At 41.2% G+C, this 17,197-nt stretch overlaps 1 protein-coding gene across 2 annotated transcripts in view; it reads right to left on the bottom strand.

Annotated features, from left to right (window-relative positions):
• Nucleotides 1–17,197, bottom strand: part of SCUBE1 (signal peptide, CUB domain and EGF like domain containing 1) — a 189,301-nt gene that overhangs the window by 29,261 nt on the left and 142,843 nt on the right. The window lies entirely within an intron of this gene.

Here is a 17,197-nt window from a genome sequence, read left to right as displayed (position 1 = left end):
TTAAAGGTATCTTAAATAGAAATCTGTGCATAATAACACTTTTGAGTTAATTTTTTAAAAAAATAAATTCAGTGATTAATTTTTCTGCTTGTAGGTCAGAAAACTGAATACAATGACATTATTTGAAAGTGGTAATTTCAACAAATCTCATTCCTCCAATGTTCCTGAGGTATAAATGAGTGGAATAGTATTCTTATGACAGTTTCCACCCTTTCTAGAGCTACTTTTAAACAACAAAACCTGAACAACACCATTACAAAATGTAACTTAGACTTTTATACTGTACATGCTTGGAAAGCTGTTGGTGTTTGAAAAATCTTGAAAACTCACCCTACTTCAGGGTATTCTACCCAATTCCTATATCCAAGTATTATTTACATAGTTTTGATATTTAATGAGACATTCTTAGTCTCATTCTGTCACTATAAATGCAAATACTTACCTTCCTGAACTCTAAAATGAAGATTTCCTGTATGTGTACACAACTCCAAATCTGTGTGAGAGTTTATGCATTTAGAATGATACAAACAGCTATATTTTATATGACCTCCAACTTTAAATGTTTCAAAACATTTACACAAAAGATAACTCACAATGTGGGAAGCAACTGTTCAGGCAAATGCATAACATAAAATTAAATAAACACGATGAACAGAAATCTGTGCTATCCAGTTTTATGTGTGCATCACAATCACTTTCTATGATCAAGTCACAAAAAGATGACAACTGAAGTTTTTCTCTCACATCTATTTAATTTTTAATGCATTTTTTGTTCATTTTAAAATATCATTATTTGAGCTCTGAAAGTAATTTCTTTTTAAGGTTTCCTTTATCATCTTGGAAATGTGCAGCTTTTGAATACACATCAATGGCAAACTGTTTCAGCTTTCTCTAAATAAATACACAAAGTGAAATCATTTGGGAATGAACACTGCAGCTATAGTTTAAAGGATTTTTAATGCTTAAGAAGCCAAATCATACATCATGGCTTCATTCATGTGTAACCTCGTTCGCCACGTGGAATTGAGGGAAATTTGCAAAAGCAGTTCATTTTCTGGCCTCTGACTTACCTCGGGAGTCTCTTTTTCAAAACTAATTTTGTATTTCTCAAGAGTGATCTTACCCTGCACTAGTTTAGTCCATGTCTTTATGCACTGCTTTCACATGCAGCACCTTGTGTGCCTGCATATATGGCTTATTTTTCTTCCCACTGAGGAGGATGCACTTCCCTCTTGGCCTGTGGAAGGACAGTCTGCCTGATGACGTGACCACTGCTTGCCAAGGCACTCAGGATGTCCAAATGCATTTCTACTCCATAGCTTTTCCACCCTTTAAACCCCTCATTCCTCCCCCTGCTGCTGCTCTCAGAAATTCAGTCTGCTGAATTCAGCATCCTGCTCGGGCTGCTGGAGCAAGGGGAGCCCCAGCGCAGGTTCCCCTGGCTGAGCCTCAGCCCCGGCTGCTCCCGCCCGAGGGAGGCAGGGAGGGACCCAGCTTTCTGCAGAGCCCTGCCTGCACAATCACCAGCCCCCTGAGGAATTCAGCACTTGTCATAGAAAAGGCAAAAATATGCACCACATACTCTTCATTACAAGAAACTGGTGGTGTGATACAGGATGCTGAAATCCTCTCTCTTTTTTTTTTGGAAACTCTGAAATCTGTGCTCTGGATGCTGTTATCCCTGGGCTCCCAGGAACTTTGAAGCTGCCCCTCACACCTCTGTGGTGCTTCACAACACCTCTCCATATTTAGCCTGGAAGGATGTGCTTATTTCCCACCACCCTCATCTCACAAGACACCATGGAGTTGGGAATTTGACCTTCACAGCCCCGAGTTTCAAATCCTGCTTTACCACAACAGTGAGGAACAAACGTGGGCATCTAAACCCTGCCTCCTTTGTACAGACAACACTACAAAATATGGTAGCCTCATCTACTGAAGAGAAGTCACAAAATACAAAAGCAGAGATGTGGCAGGTTACAGGCCCGCCCCTACCCCCATGTACACACTCAAACACACAAACAATTTTGTATTGTGTTGCTCCCAATTTTCCCCCTGCCACACGCCCAAATAAATACTTACAAATTAACTTCCTGGGTCTGAGGTGCTCTTAAAATGATTTAAAGTTGTTTTAAGATGAAAAGTCAAAATGTTGTGTTTTTGAAGAAATGTGGTGTAAAACTTCATCTTAAGGCTGAAGTTTGTATTCTATTTTTGGTTGCATTTGGCATAAATTCACATGGAGTCCAAGCTGTCTCCGAACATTTCAGATTTGCTAATGCACTTATCTGACATCAAACACATTTTTTTTACTTTTGCTTAGCCAAAAATTCATACCACTGCAATCAGCATAGGTGACAGTGTCATTTCAGCATATTAAGAGGTGTCTTCACAGCTGAGCTGTTTGAAGCTTGCAGGGACTACAGGGCTAAAATTCACTGCTGGTAGCACATGATTAGTTTCCTGCCAGCTTTTTTTAGGAACACTAATGATACATATGAAATCTTCAGAAAGGAGCTCCCTACTTCACAGCAGACCCAATGGAAGTGCCAAGTTCAGGGGTTGGAGCAGGTGACCCCCAAAGGTCCCTTCCAAGCTCCACCATGGATTCGTGGGCACACAGGCAGTGCCAGACTTCTCTTTATGGTGTCCTGTGCTGCTGACAGCTCCTTCCAGTCCCTGTTTCCATGACATCAAGACATCATCTCAGGCTGAACAGAGTCCAAGATCTCTTCCAGTAATCCATGTTCTCACCTCCAAAGAGAATGTTTGAACAGAGGAAGCAATCCTTATTTTTTCCCTAGAAGGGATTCAACTGGAAGAGATTGTTCAGTGGTTTAATAAAAGACCAGGATTTCCCTGGGGTTTTGAGGGAAGCAATTTTTGGCAGTGGTGGCCATGCTTGATAATATTAGTTTGGCTAGGTTCCTATTATTTCAAGTCAGCTTTTGGATTTTATTGTTGATTTTTCAATCATATGTAACTTTTTTTTTTTAAGTTCAGGCTTTCCCATGTTAAACGATCCCATAATGATCTTTATTTTTCTTGAATGTAAAGTTTTTTAGTGGGTGTCAGACTGTCAGTACTGCAAAGTAAATTCTTCTATCTCCAGAAGGGAGCTACCAGAGATCGAATTTCTTCTGAGTTTCCTCAAACAGATGTGTCTCAAAGGTGACCTGAGGGAGCAGGGAATAAAGCAGCTCATTTTCCATGCTCATTCAAGCCCCTGCCCTTTCCACTGGTGCTGCCACTAGATTCCCAATTACAGTAGCACCAATTGTTCTGTGGTTTGTGTGATGTGGACACTGACTCGTTTGTGGACGTAGAGTGCAGGGCACCCAGAAGCCATCACACAGCGGCGATTTTTGCTAAGCCTGAACCTGAGCTGGATTCCAACCAGCAGCTCTGAAGTGAAAGGCTTTCTGTACTCTGTTTCCAGCCCTCAGACACAGTACCCTGTACTCCTGATTGTCATTGCTCTAAAATAAATTTCAGAGTAATTAAAAGGAACCAGTGATAAGGAAATCAAAGTGTAAAGCAGGACATTTCCAAAAAAGCACTAAAATAAGCAGCTCAGCACCAGGTGAGACTGGTACATCCTGCTGGATTTAGAGATGTTTTTCAATTGCAAACTGATGCAGGAACTGCTGTGACTCCCTGACAGAATGCACATGTGCAAAACTCACTTGCACAGAGGTGTGATTTGAGGGTTGTGGTTACAGAACTGAAAAATGCAACGCCCAGCTTCCCAATTTCACATTAAAAATCTACTTCCAAAAGGAGGATTTCCCTGTCTATTTTTCTTAATGTAATTTTGTTACAATCTAATGTTTACAACCTAATGTTACGAGCTAATTGTTGTATTTTGTTGCAATCTAATAATGTAAGAACAAGAGAAGAAATTGTTTAGAGAAAACTAACAGTCATCTCAACAGCTTTTCTCTGAGACACACACTAAGTAGCTAGGTGAGTTTGTGAAACTGGGAGCCTCCTTCCAAAACACAGGTCATACATCATAACTGGATAAGAGTTTAGTCTCGAGCCTGGAGTATTTTTCACCTGATCTGAAAATAAAAGTGGCAAGGAGAGATCATTGTTATTTGGTGGTGCTATTTGTGCTACAGAGAACAAGACAGGAGTGGCTCAAAGACAATCAACCAAAGCGATAACAGGCAAGGGGAACAGAGGGCAGACTGTAAAGATTCAGGACACTGTAAGCAAAGAACCCATCTTTTTGTCTGTGTGTGGTGAGGCGAGACATGAAGTATGCACTAGATCACTGCATATTTGCCAAATAGATAAATTAAATTTAAATATACTATTTTAAATAGAAGTAAAACAGAAAAGAAATATTTTTTACTTAGAAATGGAATATACAATAAAAATAAAAGAAAATATCTATCTCTCCTATCAATGCCTTCATCAGTAGAAGTGACTGATGACACCCTGAACACTGGCACATCAGTCAAAAATGCTCATTTTTGATATTACAGCAATATTTTAAAGTGCTGTTACAGCTGTGAGTCCAGACATTCTCAATCCTCCCAGTAAGCTCAGGTACACCTTGACTATGGCAGCAAAGATTTTTATCTACCCCATAATTGCTGCCCAGGCTGCTCTGAAGAATATCCTCAGCAAGGAGCCTGTGGGTTTCAGATTCAGCTGTTGGAGGGGGTTGAGCCCCAGGCTGGGAGCAGTGGCCCTGGCGTCCCAGTGCAGTGGGCACACCCCAGCCCTCTCAGGGCACTGGGCTTATCTCCTAACAAGGCCACATTCTCCTCATGCAAAGGCCCACAAGATGTAGCTCTGTTTTGTCCATCTCACACAGCCCTGGTTTATTTTTAACCCCCAAGCCAAATGTGGACTCAGCGTGGAGCACCCCAGGCCAGGCACACCAGCCAAACTCAAGGTTAGTCAGAATGTTTTGTGTTCACCTTTCCCAGCTTCCAAGTTATCGGCTCCTCTGAGAAACAGAGCCTTTCCTTGTTCTCATTCATTAAGCACACATACATAGAAACTCTAAAGAAGTGTTACATGATGTTTTTAAAATAAACACTAATGCTTTTTTTGTATGTATTTTGGCTGAGAGTTATATTCTGTCTTCTCCTCCCCCCACCTCCAATTTCTGCGGGGAGCTGATACCACCCATGTAATGTTGTTCACCTCACAGCCCAGCCAGCCCGGTTTCCAACAATATTTGACAGACATTAGGGAAACCACATATCTTAATCTGAGTGGTTGCTGGGCCATAGGGAGTCATGATTCAAGCCATGTTCCCCAACAAATGGTGGTTTAAATTCAGTGCTGGGAAGGCATTGTTTTGCTACAGCAGCCGTGTGATGGGGTTTTCCACCACATCTCAGGTTTTCTGATCCACAGTGACTTAGCCCTGTTCACAGTTAGTAAAAATGCATCCTCCATGTGAGAGTGCAGCTCTCTAACACACGGCCAACCCTGACCAGGAGGAATGGCTTACAGCTAACTTCTCCTTAAGTTTCAAAGCCTACAATAATAAAACCAATGAAAAGGAAGCAGGGAAAGATGTAGTAATGTACAAATCTTCTACTTCATTACCTTCCCACTGAGTGCTTCTGGAGCAGGCTAATACAAAGAAGGAAAAAAAAATAGCCATAACCCCAGGCCTTTAAAAGTAATTGAAAACCCACACCCATTTAGACTTCCCACTGCACTACTGAGCTGCAATCAAGTCATCTTGCTGCTGAGACTTAATTGTTAATAACATACCTAATGACCTGCAGAAAAAAACCAGATCTGGCATTAATTGCTGTTACTTTTAATGGGAAGCTAAGTGCCCAGGTAGCACAGTCTCATCTTGTACTTCAGAAATTTGAGGGGGAAACTGTCCATTATGACTAATGTTGACTTGGACCAAAGCATTTATTTATTTAAGAATTTTATTGCTCGCAGTTAAGTATGTGATTAGTGAAGACCAAATGTAACCCACTAATCAGGGGCTGAAAGACTTCTGAAGGAAATTGATTCTGTTCACAAGGAAATGTGCTTTTTATTAGAGATGATTTGTTAGAATGCAAAGAAGTAGTAAACCAAATAAATGTATATAAACAGCAAAAGAAACCTGCAATATATGCTCAAGACAGAGGCAATAAATAATTAGAAACCTGTGACTTATTATGTAAGCATCCCACTGAGGAGGTATTTCAAGGATTTAACAGTACACGATGAAGTGACTGCTACTCAGCTTCAGGGATAGGCACACAGTACATAGCTGTACTAAGGACCAATGTTATCTACCTAATTCTGCCTCACAGCCTCAGGATCTGTATGTTTTCATTCCGTATATTGAGCTCCTGGAAACAGCTTGTTTTCATCTTCCTCCCCGCTTATCTGTACCCACAGCAAGTTCAATAACCCCCACCTCTGCTCCTGGGGCTGTCACTCTGAGGACAGGACTCGTCTTTCTCTGTCTTCATACAGCACCAGATGCAGTATGAACACTCTGGCGTTCACACAGCTCTAGTGCAAGTGCAGTTTAGGGAGCCACAGCTGTCTCTGTTGTTTATTATTTTGGTCTGATCATTTTAGATGCTCTTGCTTTGCTCTAAGGAATCTCTGGGCATCACCAACTTCTCCTTTTGCTGTGTGTTCTCACACTTCTGCTACATGTCTGAAATTGAATGACGTCTTTCAAGACATAATCCAGAAACTGGATGTTTATTTTGATAGAATGAGGATGTTTAATGCCAACATTAAATACTCATACTCATTTAGTCCTACCTCCTGTACTTAAGCAGCTTCCAGCATTTTGCTTGGTAAACTTTAACAGCACCCCTGTCCCAGAAGGGATTGTCTAGGTGTTTTCCTGAACAGATCCCTTAATCTTTTCCATCAGTGTAACTTTCAGAGTTCAAATTGGTGTGATCCTTTTTAAACTGCTAAATTTTGTAAAGGCTGAATAATTTATCCTAAAAACTGCAATGAATACCTGATCCTTTCAGGACTAAGCAGGTACCTCCTTTTAGATTTCTCATATTATTTTCTTGGGCCTGAGGTTACACTCAAGAAGGCAGGAATGATTCCAACTAAGCAGTTCCCTTGGGCTGGCTGGCTGCCTCTACTAATTCCTGTGAATTCACCTCAGTTCAAAAGACAGCAATTTTTCATTGGCCCCCTCAGTGTTAGAGGAACTGCAGCAGGAAGATCCTTCTTTGATGCTAAGCACCAAGGGGAGCACTCTTCTCCCAGCAAACTCATCACCCTCATTAACATCACAGCAATTGGTTTCCCACTATTTACCCAGACGTTAAAGCAAAGGGAACTGCTTTTAGGAAGAACAAGACAGTACATTTGGGAAGGTCTTTAAAGGCAAATGGCAGCTTGTTTCCTTTATCTCTGCTATCAGACCTTATCAAAAGAGACCAGTTGCACTTTCTGTGAACCACCGTGCTGTCTCCTGGGTTTGAAAACAAAAGGAAAACAGGTTAAAAAACAAGACTTGGCAATAAAATTGTAAGCCTAGATTCTTTGCTCCCTCTCCGCAGTAAACACAATCTTTTCTTTAGGAACTCTTCCAAGGGAGCTTTATGTGATCTCATGTAGCAAAAAATTAATTTTCCCTTCTCTTTTCAGTTTCTTTCAAAAATTCCATATTTAGTTTTTCTTCCACACAGAATCCACAAGCTCCTTTTCTTCCACAAGCTTCCCTCAGGACTTCCTCTGAGTCTGCAGAAACGGGGCTGTGGAACAACATCTCACTGCAGTAAAAGCCTATTCCCTGAGCACACGTGTGTGTTCCCCTTAGCACGTGTGCCAAGCCCAGTGACCACCACACATTCCTCTTCCTGTCAGCACTGCACAGCCAAGTCTGCTCCCAGGCACTATGGCTTTGTTCTGCCTCTTGCATCAGCCATGCATTGCTTGCTTTTGGATCACCAAGAGCTCTGCCCAAGGGGTAGGAAGGTTTATGCTTTAGGATGGAAACTGCAGAAGCTGGCAATTTCAGCCAGGCAAAAATTGGCAGCCAACTTTGGGGTCTTTGGGGGTTTCTTTGACTGTAGGTGGTGGGATTTGGAGCAAGGCTCTTTCTACAATGAAATACATCATCATTATCATCACCATTATTGTTACATTATTATTTCTCTGCTGTTGGACAAAAAAAGATTTCAGATATATTTCCCTGCAGCAGCAGGATGGAAGACTCTACCATCTGCTATTTTTGGGGGCAGCACCAAACTTAAAAACAGAACCATGGTAGAGGATTACCTTATAAATTCAATTTTGGCAGATAGTGATTTCTTCTAATATTTTAAACATGGTTAAGCAAAACTACTTGCTAAATCTCTCTGCAAGCAGCGTTGGGGAACAGCAGTGACAACTTTTCACCATGTGGGGAACAGCAGTGACTTTTCACCGTGTGACTGCTGAGGAGGAAAAAGTGCCAAGCCAAATTTCCCTCTTCCTCTGATTCTTCATCCGAGCTCAATTTTGAACTTGGTCAGCTATCCTAGCAGAGAGAAGAATGAGAAAACCAATGCTGGTCACCAGAGGCAGCTCTGCAGATACTTTCAAATAGAGAAGGTAAAAAAAGGAAGGGTTTTTTTTGTTTGGTTTTTTTTGCAGGTAAGGAAGTTTGCCTGGTCTCTTATGGAACATAGAAAAAACCTACTAATAACTAGACACAATAGTATAAAATTAGTAAGTTTGTCCAAGGTCACAGGCACAAAGTGAGCCAAGAGAGGTGTTCTATAAAGGCATTTGGAAGGGAAGGTTTCAAATTGGTACTGGTTTTCTCTGTTGAGCACACCATACTTAACCTCACCATAAGGTCATGGCAGTTCTCTCATCCTGCTTTTTCTCCTTACTGCTGTCTTTGTGAATGACAATTTTTAAGGGGATTTCCAAAAGATTTTTAAAACATAAAAATACACTATAGGGATCTAAACCTGAGTAAAGCACCATTATCTGCTAACAACCAAAGCTAATAGTATAAAAAATGTCTAAGTACACTTAATGTTATTATTCATTCTTATTACCTATTACTTTTAAAATCAATAAGAAATGAGTTAAGCTAAGCATTTTGTCAGATCACAGGAGATACAAAGTCTTCCCATGATTGCATCAGGAAGGGATGGAAGTGCTTGGTGGAAGGCCGAAGAAAGTCCAAGTACATTTTCAACTTTTCAGCAATGGCAAATCAGAGAAAGGTCAGGAAAGCTGTGATAAATAAGCCTGATTTAAAGCTGTACCCTCTGAATGCTTAGCCTGGAGAATGCCAAGTGCAGAAACAGCCAGTGGCATTTTTGTTACAGCCAAGCTGTTAAGTATGTTAGCACCAATAGAGCTGTAGCACTGTGAGCATCAAGGATGTGCAGCCCTTGGGTAACAGCTCTTTTCAATGTATGAGCATTTCAGGGACCAATCTGTGCAGCCACACCTTCACTGCTCTGTGAAAGGTGCACTTGTGCTAACAAATGCATTGCTTGGCAGAAGAGGGGACCACCATCCTCAGCACATCTCTGACACTGAATTATAAGTAAGCTATATCTATAGCTTACTCACATTAGGTACAGATTGTCTTTGGTAAAAGATTTTGAAACAGAAGCGTTTATGGTATGAAAACAAAGGTCCTCTTGAGCCAACTTGTATTTCCTTATGTGACAGTTGGACACAACCACTCCCAGCAACACAACCTCCTCCAGGCTTTGAGGGCTGAATCTGCTGTGACGTGAGGTGAGATTGAGACCAGAAAGGCAAAAGTCTAATTTTCTGTGTGGAGGACATCTCAAAATTGGAGACAGAGGTTGTGCCAATGCTTACACTTGTCAGACATTACCCTTGCTCTTGGGCCTATGCTTGCCTGCCCCAGCTCTTCCCCACCCCTCTCCACTACTTGAGGGCTTTGTTGTGCTTAGGTTCCTCTGTTGATCTCAGGAACCCATCAGGAGGCAATTGGCTTTGGCTCCTGTTACGTTTGTCCTCTTACCATTGTTCTGCTAGGACAATCTAAAATGCAGTTAGAGTCAATACTTTTCCAATTTTTTTTAAGAAAAAGAACTACTTTTATCAAGACATTGCCAGGATTTTATAAGCAAATGTATAATTTTCCAGTATCAATCATTTCCCAAGGCAAAGGCAAGCTGAATTATCTACTGCTATTATAGGAATAAACTGTGCTATTACATCAAGAGCTTGGGGTGGGAGAAGCCATATATCGAGAGAAGCACATTAAAAGAAACTTCAGGCAGGTTTATTTGTTTTCCTACAAACATAAATATGTTTACTAGTCTGCACTCTGCTCAAGCCACTATTTACACAGCAACTCTGTAAGAGCAGCTTAACAGCCTGTGGAGAACATAATAAAGGCTTTACCCTTTCTGTATCAAGGAAGGAATATTCCGTCTATCCTGCAATACATTTGATTTTAGCCACAATTTTTGAAAAGAGAAAACTGTTCAGGTTGCTAAGGTGTTGTCTCTATCACCCTTTAGTAGGAGCTGCTAGTGAGACTTCTTGAAGGAACAAGGGACTAGTCTGGGTGAAAACATGCCTGGTGTTATTTGATGGTGCTGAAAGAGCAAGTACAACAACACAGTTTCAGTTTTCAGCTGGGAACTCAAATGCAGCACTTCCCCTCACTTCCCGTGGACCTGTGCATTCCCAGCTTGCCTCAAGCTCTTGCTGAAGTCTAGGGACCACTGAATATACACAAGAATTCCTGTTCTCTGGCTCTGCCTCAAAAGCTTGCTTAAAAACCCTGCCCAGAAAGGCTGGCCTCTAAAGAATCCCAGCAGGTCTCCATCTGAAAATACCAACACCGTGATTTGCAAATGTGCCTCAAAAATCCTCCACCCAGCAAAACCCCAGAAGACACTTCTCCATTCCACTGACTCAGTATTTGAGCTGAGATTTTTGGGTTTATTTCACCTGTCCTAACTAAGGCCTCCTCTCCAAGCTACCAGAACAAAGAGTAGCGGTTCCTAATGTAAGAAAAATCACACTCCTTTGTTTCAACAGATTAGGTTTTTATTCTCATTGGAAGAAAATAAACAAACCAGGGCACTTTTGAAAGGCCCAGGAGTGTAGGTGCAAGCACAGAAAAATGAAACTCTTGAATATTTGGGAAAGGGCTGTCATTTTATTGCAATTCTGTTTAGCACTCAGGGTAAAGGCTATCTGGCCATAATCAGTGTGACTGAATGCTTGAGCACAGTAATATGGCATTAATGTGCCATAGTGGAGAAAAGATATACACATATAGTCTTTCTCTGATTCTCTTTAAAAACAATTCCTATTGAATTACAGCTTTCAGCACAATTTATCAACAGATTATTGTTTGTGGAAGAATGCTACCTTCCTGCTCAGACTATTCCAAGGCTGACTCATATCCTGGTAATTCATTAATACATAACATGATTCCAGTCCAGTAAAGTAATTTCTGCACTATACAAGTCATAAATCCTACAACATCAACTGAAAAATATATTTCAAATTCTCTTTCTAAACACTAATGGAACGTTTTGCTTGGCTTCCCACACACATCATCAGGAGGAGGGGGCCAGACAGAGCTGTAAAAAGCAATTTGATAGCAGTGTACTTTATAGAGTTTAACAGTATAAGAGCTACCATACTGAATGAGACCTAAGGTCAAACTAATCTACTATCTAACTTCCAACAGTAGCCTGTGTCAGAAGCTTCATGGGAAAATAGAAGAGGAATAATCTGTCCCATCTGCCCTCTCCACATTAGGTCTCATTCTATTAGAAAGTGATTTAAAGCCTAGATTGTGAGGTTTAATATGCCTTCCAAGTAGCAGCAACCAAAGAACATTCCCCTTTAACTTATGAAAACACTGCTGCAGAGGGGAGAACTGGAGGTGATGGAGGGATGTGTTTGTTTTCATGTTTCAGCAGACTTAATTGCTACAACCAGCGCTGCAGATACTATCACTTGGCAAACAAACTTGTACTGGCTAGAGCTGTTTTTACTTCATACCTGGGGCATTTATTGTTTCTGGGTACGATCCTGCAACCGTTTTTTCTCACAGAGGCAGACTGTACCAATACTCACAGTCTCACTGGCACCCAGTGTAACAGAAAGGATTTGAGAAGTGCTCCTTTCACTGACAGTGAAACATGTTGCTTACCCAGTGGAGTATTTTTTAATCTTGATGCGAGAAGCAATATGGTGCTTGTCATAAGCGAGATATTTTTGTAAGGCTCAGTGGTGCAGAACACCACAGAGAAAATCTGCATAGGAGTGAACATCATCAGTGACAGGGAAACCATCCTGAACTTTCGTTCTCTGAGCTAGTCTGATTTCCACAAGCAGCTCCCAGTATCCCAGTATCCCAGTATCCCAGTATCCCAGCACTGTTGTATATATAGTAAGAATTCCCACAATTAAAACACACTTGGGCCAGCCTCAGCTGCACTGGGTGAAAATCAGCCTGTACCAAGCCAATGTATTTTATGTGTTAGGGCACATCTGTCTGATGGGGATGGGTATATGAGTGCATTGGCTTTTCTATGTATTTAATGGGGGAAGAAAAGGAAACAGAGGAGGCAGACCAACAATGAAACTTTCCACCCCTTTTCACTGGAAAGTTGGCCAAACCATGTAGACAAACTGAATCTGGGGTGCTAGATGCTCCAGCCCTGACTTCTATGCTCTGATGTGTTTTGTTATCTTAGATGAGTGACTGTGTCCTGTATAAATCAATGCAAGGGGTGCATCTGAATCCTGGGACTTTCATCAGGTTATGTGATTTGGACAAGGCCCATTGCTTTGCTGGGTTATGTGATCAAATGTGAGTGACAGGTCACTGTCATGTAACCCAAGGGTGTAAACCTCTTTGGCTATTTTTTATTTTCTAATTTGGTTACTCTGTGTCAAAGATGGCTGGAGATTCAGGGCTGCTGGTGTGGATGCTCTGCCTTATTTGGGATTAAACTGGTTCTGTACATCCACATTTATCATCAATGGTTCCATACAGAAAAGTATAATGAGATCTTTGTAGCTAATCTTTAGGGGCTTCTTTAGGCCAAAAATAATTCCCACAAACACCTTCTATCTATCCTTCCCTGTATGATTAATCCCTCATTTTCAAAACAGAGATACTGTACTGGGAGATCCAAATCTTACCCTGGAAAGGCAAATAGTGAATATTTCGTACAATAAGTGAGAAGATGGACATTATGAGAGGTGATACCTACCCACTTAATAGGGCAATGTTTCAAGACCAAACCTGCAGGATCCTTGCATCACAGACAGCTACTGTGTTTTCCAAGGTGCTATTTTTCTTTCTCTCATTCTGGGATGAAAGAAGGCTTCTCCTGACATTAGGCATTGCAAGTCCCATGTAAAGCATCCCTCTACTAACAGATATGTAGAGATATAAAACAAAAAAAACCCAGAAAACAAAAAATCCAGAGCTGGACAAGGTTTGAGGTGTATTGCAGGACAGCACTGCAAAATGCTGCCAGAGGTTCTAAGGAAATTGCTTCAATATCTGCTCACAGCATCACTGCTCGAGGCCATTACTTCCAGTCACTCCACTCCATGAGCATCAGGTTTTGAGGAACACTTGTCTGGAAGTGAGGCTGAGGGGAGAGGAAGTGGGGCACAGCGGGGTGTAAGAAGCACATTTGTTTTAAATGAAAGTACAAATACCAAATATGATTTTGTAAATGCTCATGTCTTGCAGTGAGAGGGAAAACCACCTCAAATCAGCTGTACTTGGACCTCAACTGCAGAGCTTTGTAGCTATCCAAATACAGCAAAAAGTGCCCAAAGAAAATCACTAGAGGGAAAATTCAATTATTCATGAAGCAAATGGGGCAAATTCTGCTTGGGGTTTCCTACTGCAGAAACATGTATCACTGAATCTACTTTGGACAGACACCAACAATATCAACAGCTGACTGTGTGACCCTGCGTTCCAGAGCCTGACTACAAAAGGGTCAATTACATTTGTTTAAAATGTGGTAGGAAGGTAGTAAATAACCAACAGTCAATACTTCGAAGCAAATAAAAAATGCTGTCATCTATGGCTGTAAAGGAGGCCCAAAAAAGCCAGGTGGCCCATGCAGGTATTCCACATGCCCTGGAGGTACTGCTCCCTCGTGGACAGTCATCTCCTTTTATTACAATGGCTGTATCAATTCAAATGGCTGCTGAGAAGGCAACTTGAGCAGACTTTATCATGCCTGTGATATCATCAAATCCCCCTTAAAGCCTACTCTGGAGGCTGTAAGTGGACCAGCATGATGCAAATGCCTTGAGGTTTTGCCCCCTGCAAAAGTTTAAATTCCTCAGCATAGGAGGGTTTGTCTCTATTTTGAACTGAGGTGGTGAGGGGCAGAGGGAGAGTGTGGATTTAGCAGTCCAAAATATTACATGTTGATCACTGGGTGTTCCCACTGAAAGCACTTTTTTTTCCTCAAGGTAAAGCACCTTTCTATCTCTACCACACCCTGGAGAGATTTGTAAGAAATGTGTGTGCTGTCTCTCACTGTCTTGCTTTGCAAAAAAGCAATGCCTAGAGCAGGAAGAGAAAATTATTGATGATAGAATTTCACACATTTTTCTGGGTGCTTAATGAAGCTTGAACTTGAGCTGAGCAGAGAGACTGCTTATTGTTGATTTTTTTCCGAGATCACTGCACAACAAACAGAAACTGAATAAGTAATTAAGTTAACTGGCTCTAAAACTCATACTGGCTGAGGATTAAGGTAATTATGTCTGAGCTTACACACATTCATTGCAGCTTTATTTCACTGCAGCAAGTCTTGCCTGCTTGCTTGTTGCTGATGTCATTCTAGAACTGATCTGAGTTGTTGTCTTGCTATTAATTACTAAAAAGGTTACAAACACAAGCTCTCCTTGCTGTAAATATAACTATGTTATTTTTACTACATGTTCAAAGGAGATGCTGAGCTCTTTGCTAGGTTTATGCAAATAGATCTGACTGTTTCTTCCTGCACCAAAGTATTTGCAATACCTTAGACTTAAGGGATCAATTAAAGTAATACACAATAGATGGGTTTGGTATTGTCATACAGTGATTTCCCTGTCAAAGGGGGAAAAAATTAAACTATTTTAAGTCTGAGCAAAAAAAGAGACTCTGGGAAAACAGTATCAGTCTCCTCAATATTACTGGCAGGGCACTATGGATTCTTCACCTTCTGGGTAACAAATAAGTTTCCTTTTAAATGGCTGGAATGCAGGGGAGGGGAAAGGAAGGGAAGCCCCCACATTCTCCTTGTCTAACAAGGAGCCACAGCGTGAGAACCACTCCCTAGCAGAAGTAATCTGTGATTGACAATGGTTTTCTTTGCAGCCAGGGCTAAAAATGGTTGAGCTGCAAACAGACAAATGCAGAATATTTTAAGGCCCTTTCCAAAGGCAAGGGCTGCTTACATAGACTCTCAAAATTCAGGGTGGCACCAAGAGAGCACCAAGATCCAGAGCTCCTGAAAAAAATCAAGGAATTCTCCTATCAGGATATGAGCACAAACACAAGAGAAAAGAATACCTTGTTATGAGCAAATGAGCAGAGCCAGATTTACAAAAATTGGAGATTTATTCTCTGGGCAGTCCAGGCATTTGTATGGGTGATCTTAGGCAAGCTGCTATATTTGGCTTCACGCTTCCTGCCTAAAAACTGAAAGAGAAATACTTTCCTCTTCACAGAGAGCATGAATGTGGGGAAGGCACTTGGTACAACCCGGGTGGGAGCTCTGCAAACAACCAGAACAAAGTCTGCCACTGATACAATTTCCCTCTAATCTCAAAGTCAGCTCTGAGGTCTACAAAGAAAGGACATGAAGGAAATTAGGCGAGGTGGGACAACTTCAGAATTTCACTGGGAGTATGAAGGAACATTTTATATTGAAATATGTAGAACTGCCTTGTGCTGATATTAATGATGAATGCGTTTGGAGATGAATGCTCTATACACTGGGGAGGCCACCTGAACTAAATAGGACCTAGTCCCAAACAATGCAGACTTCTAAGGTCCTAAATGAGAGTTTTGTAAACATGTTGATTAGTAACTGAAAGAAATCTTTATTCAAAAAAATGAAAACCAGAAGAGAAGGCCAATGTTGACAGAAAGATCATAAATCATGGAAACTCTATTATGAATCAAAACAACAGATGTAACATGAACAACAGCATCTTTTATAAACAGAAATTAGACTGTTCTGTTTCACTCATTGGAAAGGCTAATATGCCTAAAATAAATTTCCCTGAATCTCTCATTAATGTTTTACGGTCAGTGTTGACCGGCTGTTACAAAAAACAAAATGTGGATGATTTATGTCCCAGAAGAGTCACTAACCCCAAACCACATTTTCCTGATGGACCTCACATTAATAACTACAACCACTTCCCCTGCCTATATTCTTTGCTAAGAAGCAAAGTGCAGGTGATTCATACATCAGTGATTTCTTGCTCTACCTTCAGTTTCCTTCCCTCTTTATTAGCAGGCTAATACTGACTGCATGAGTCACCAATTATCACCTTAAGCACCAGACAGGAACTAAATTATCGCAGCGATCCCTCCACAAAGCAGGCAGCACACCATGTCTTCTGGGGCCCAAATGCCTCAGACTTTAACCAGGAAATGACTTTGTCTTCCCCATTTATGGTATGAAGAACCAGAGTTTCTGAGATGGAGGAACTTGTCCAGCCCAAAAACTCTCTGGGCTTGCACAAATGTGTTACAGCAACAGACAAATGTATCATGTAGAGACAACTCTGAGTGCCTGCCCTTCCTCACTGACAGTGGGAAAAGCAGGATGGCCAGATCATGATTATACTTCCACATCTGATTATGAGGGGCAGAAGATCAGCTCCTGCTTCAGTCCTTGCATGGTGTGTATTGTTACTGGTGACTCTCTCATTCTGGAGCTCTGGCACATGAAGAAACAAAACTCACTTGAACAGCATTTACAGAGCTGCTTCTATATTCTCAGTATCATCACAGAAACCTGATTATTTACAGGGAGATTTTACAGCCTACTATTAATCCTCTGCCTAATGAACAAATAAATTCTGCACCAGCCTAACTTTTCTTGAGTTTTTCCCTGGTGTAGTAACAATTAGTTCAATGGTGAAACCTCTGACTGATACCACAGTGAGAGCATGCCCTCACACATGAAACTCATGAACAAGGTCTTCCCAACTATCTCTAAATACATCATGAGGGGAACATTTC

This window comes from Prinia subflava, chromosome 4 (genome assembly GCF_021018805.1).
Source record: "Prinia subflava isolate CZ2003 ecotype Zambia chromosome 4, Cam_Psub_1.2, whole genome shotgun sequence".
NCBI lineage: Eukaryota > Metazoa > Chordata > Aves > Passeriformes > Cisticolidae > Prinia > Prinia subflava.
The sequence above is the reverse complement of the archived record's forward strand: the minus strand, read 5'-3'. Positions and strand labels throughout refer to the sequence as shown.